Source organism: Cervus canadensis, chromosome 6, assembly GCF_019320065.1.
Source record: "Cervus canadensis isolate Bull #8, Minnesota chromosome 6, ASM1932006v1, whole genome shotgun sequence".
Lineage (NCBI taxonomy): Eukaryota > Metazoa > Chordata > Mammalia > Artiodactyla > Cervidae > Cervus > Cervus canadensis.
Window position 1 is genome coordinate 83,389,727 of NC_057391.1, and position 4,592 is coordinate 83,394,318.

Here is a 4,592-nt window from a genome sequence, read left to right on the forward strand (position 1 = left end):
GGAGAGTAAGAGTTAAGGAAGCTGGCTAGATTAAGGAATCCTGCTAGTCAGTCCCACCCTCCAGAGGGTAAGACACCAGGTCCTTGTCTTGTTCTGCCACATACTTACCGTGTGTGCCACATCATTACCAAGTCACGCAACATGCAACATCAGCCTTTGTTTCCTCATCCATCTCCCAAAGCTAATACCCACACTACTTACTTCACAAAGTCTTTGTGAGCATAAATGATTTTGTCATTATTGTTGTTGTTTAGTCACTAAGTCGTGTCTCACTCTGCAACCCATGGACTAGAGCCCACCAGGCCTCTCTGTCTGTAGGCTCCCCCAGGCAAGAATACTGGAATGTACTGCCATTTCTTTCTCCAGGGGATCTTCCCCACCCAGGGATCAAACCCCGTATCTCCTGAGTCTCCTGTATTGGCAGGCCTCTTCTTCACCACTGAGCCACCAGGGAAGCATGAAATAATAGACAAATGATCTAATGATCATGCCCACCATTGCTAAATCACAAAAAGCATGCCTCAGAAGGTAATAGGAAACACCCCCAGGCTCTATGCAAACAGCAAAACCATTCCTTCCAGAGGCTTAAGCAGCCTTATCATCACTTTATTGAGTTCATATGCAAAGTTCTGTGCAAGGTACCAGCCAGGCTTACAACTCTTTTATCCTCCAAGACTGCTCAGATCTCTTTGGCTGTGAAACCTTTCTTGAACTCCAATCTCCTAGCAAAATTAGTCACTTTCTTCCCTGTGAACTTTATACACACCTCTGTAAATATATGATACATTGCTTTGGGATTCTTTGACAGGGAGGTTACACAATGATTAGAAGCAAGAGCCCTGTAGTCAGACAGGATTGGAGACCCATCTCCAGCACCTAGAAGTTATGTGACTTTGGCAAAGCTGCACGACCTCTCTGTGACTCAGTTCCTTCATCTGCAAATTGGGACATATCTCATAGAGTTGTTATGAGAATTAAATAAGACAGCATTTAGTTCGAGTTTCATTAGTTTCTAGCACTACTAGGCAATTTATTTGAAATTATTCTGTTGCTATGGGACTCTTAGTCCTTTTCTTAAGATACTATCCTGAGGCTGACTGCCAGGCATAAGCATACCAGTCAAGGTTTATGTATATTATACTAGGATATGATGATTAAATCTTCTTTGCAATGTTCTTGTTTTATGGTTCAACTAAAACCCATTACATTAGACTTTGTTTTCGTTTTTTTTTTTTGATCTATAAAAAAATAAATTTGTTTAAAAGTGTCAAGATGATCACCCAAAACTACTGAATATAAATATTACTAAATCTAACTCAAAAATACAACAGGAAATCCACTTCCATTGACTCTGAAGCTACTGTGTTTGCTTTCAATCTGTATTTGCCTATATTTCTGAGAATCAGAAAAATCTGAAAACTGCCTTGGCACAATGCATCATGACTCATCTATATGCTTGTATGCAGCAGTGGGGAACTAGAAGTACTAGTCCTGACACTGTGATGTATTAAACTGCCCCAGCAAAACAGACTGGCTGAATTGTTCAATTAGTTTTTCACCTTGGACCCAGTTCACCAGTGGTCATGTAGCCAGAGCCTAGGAAAACATTTCCCTGTAGATGAATGTTCAAGGTAATAGGATATTTTTCAAAAATTTTAAATACATTTGCATTAAAATTGTCTTCCAAAATTTTTTAGATATTTTATTAATTTTGATTTTGACAACATATTTTGGAGTATAATATAAAGGAAAAAAAAGAAAAGCATTTAGTACTCGGGCCTGTCACGTAAATAAGTGCTGGTGACAATTAGTTCATTAGAATAAATGAACTATTTGTTAAATGAATGAATGATTGACTGAAGACATTTACACCCAAGCTAGACAGAGAGCAGGCTCCTTGAATTCAGGTATTTGTTTAATTTATCTTTGTGTGCTAAGCACCTACCACAGTGCCTAAAATACAGTAAGTGTCCAATAAATGTTTTATCAATGAATAAATGGATGAATGAATGAAAACCTGGTCCTACCTCCAAGGAGCCTTATATCACGTGGAGACTATGAATTAAGGTTGTTTTGACTGCAGATAAGAGGCCCTCCCCAGTGGCTCAGCAGTAAAGAATTTACCTGCAATGCAGAAGACATGGGCAGGGGATGTGGGTTTGATCCCTGGGTCCAATATCTCAGTCGGGAAGATCCCCTGGAGAAAATGGCAACTCACTCAAGTATTTTGGCCTAGAAAATCTCAGGGACAGAGGAGCCTGGTGGGGCTACAGTCCATGGGGTGGCAAAAGAATTGACACAACTGGGCAACTAAACAACAACAACAAAGCCAATATTAGAAAACTTAATCAAGAAAAGTATGGGCCTAACAGAAGCAGAAGATATTAAGAGGAGGTCACACAATACACAGAAGAACTATACAAAAGAGATCTTAATGACTCAGATAACCACGATGGTGTGATCACTCACCTAGAGTCAGACATCCTGGAATGTGAAGTCAAGTGGGCCTTAGGAATCATCACTACAAACAAAGCTAGTGGAGGTGATGGAATTCCAGCTAAGCTATTTCAAATCCTAAAAGATGATGCTGTGAAAATGCTGCACTGAATATGCCAGCAAATTTGGAAAACGCAGCAGTGGCCACAGGACTGGAAAAGGTCAGTTTTCATTCCAATCCCAAAGAAAGGCAATGCTAAAGAATATTCAAACTATCGCATAATTGCACTCATTTCACACGCTAGCAAAGTAATACTCAAAATTCTTCAAGTGAGGCTTCAACAGTATGTGAACTGAGAACTTCAAGATGTTCAAGGTGGATTTAGGAAAGGCAGAGGAACCAGAGATCAAATTGCCAACATCCATTGGATCATATAAAAAGCAAGAGAATTCCAGTAAAACATCTACTTGTGCTTCATCGACCACACTAAAGTCTTTGACTGTGTGGATCACAACAAACTGTGGAAAATTCTTAAAAAGACGGGAATACCAGACCACCTTACCTGCCTCCTGAGAAATCTGTATGCAGGTCAAGAAGCAATAGTTAGAACCAGACATGGAACAATGGACTGGTTCCAAGTTGGGAAAGGAGTATGTCAAGGCTGTATATTATCATCCTGCTTACTTAACTTATATGCAGAGTATGTCATATGAAATGCTGGGCTGGATGAAGGACAAGCTGGAATCAAGATTGCCAGGAGAAATATCAATAACCTCAGATATGCAGATGGCACCACCCTTATGGAAGAAAGCAAAGAGGAACTAAAGAGCCTCTTGATGAAGGTGAAAGAGGACAGTGAAAAACTTGGCTCAAAACTCAACATTCAGAAAATTAAGATCATGGCATCTGGTCCCATCACTTTATGGCAAATAGATGGGGAAACAAAGGAAACAGTGGCTGAGTTTATTAAAAATCACTGCAGATGGTGACTGAAGCCATGAAATTAAAACACACTTACTCCTTGGAAAAAAACGCTATAACAAACATTGACAGTGTATTAAAAAGCAGAGACATTACCAACAAGGTCCTTATAGTCAAAGGTATCGTTTTTTTCCAATAGTCATGTATGGATGTGAGAGTTGGGCCATAAAGAAGGCCAAAGAACAGATGCTTTTGAACTGTGGTGTTGGATAAGGTTCTTGAGAGTCCCCTGGACTGCAAGGACATCAAACCAGTCAATCCTAAAGGAAATCAATCCTGAATATTTATTAGAATATTAGAATTCAGCTGATGCTGAAGCTGAAACTCCAATACTTTGGCCACCAGATGTGAAGAGCAGACTCATTAGAAAAGACTCTGATGCTGGGAAAGATTGAAGGCAGGAGGATAAGGGGACACCAGAGGACGAGATGGTTGGACGGCATCACCGACTCAATGGACATGAGTTTAAGCAAGCTCTGGGAAATGGTTAACGACAGGGAAGCCTGGCGTGCTGCAGTCCATGGGATCATAAATAGTCGAACACCACTGAGTGACTGAACAACAAAAATCAAGAAGTGCATATTTATTAGATCTCTCCTCAAGATAGTAAATGTTGGGACCCAGAAAAAAATCCCAAACCTCAGCAGCAGAAAGCTATAGACCTTTCCCCTAGAACCTCACTTCTGAGGCTTAACTGTAGTCACCTACAACTTTCACATTCCCTAGGTCATGTTTATAACTCCTAGAAGACAGAACCCTGATTGGCCCAGCATAAGATATCTAATGCTTGAGCAATCAATGATGGCCAAAGCCCAAGTTCAAGCTGTTGGAGGTGAGGAATCAGTTACAGAGAAGGAGGATTCACTGCAGAGAAAGAATAACCCTATCATTATCCACTACAAGGAATGAGAATGAAAAGGACAAATAACAATTGTTTGGAGGAGGCTTCCAGTAAAGCACATTAAAAAGGGCCATGCAGGACTGCAGCCTAGGAAGAGAAATAAAGTCAGAGAAACTAGGCTATATCATTGGAGGAGCAGCTGGCCTGCACTGTCAAAGAGGTGTCTCGTTTGCACGCAACAAAAGTTAATGCTGCCTGACTTGCACTGTGGAAACAGTGGCTGACTTTATTTTTCTGGGCTCCAAAATCACTGCAGATGCTGACTGCAGCCAT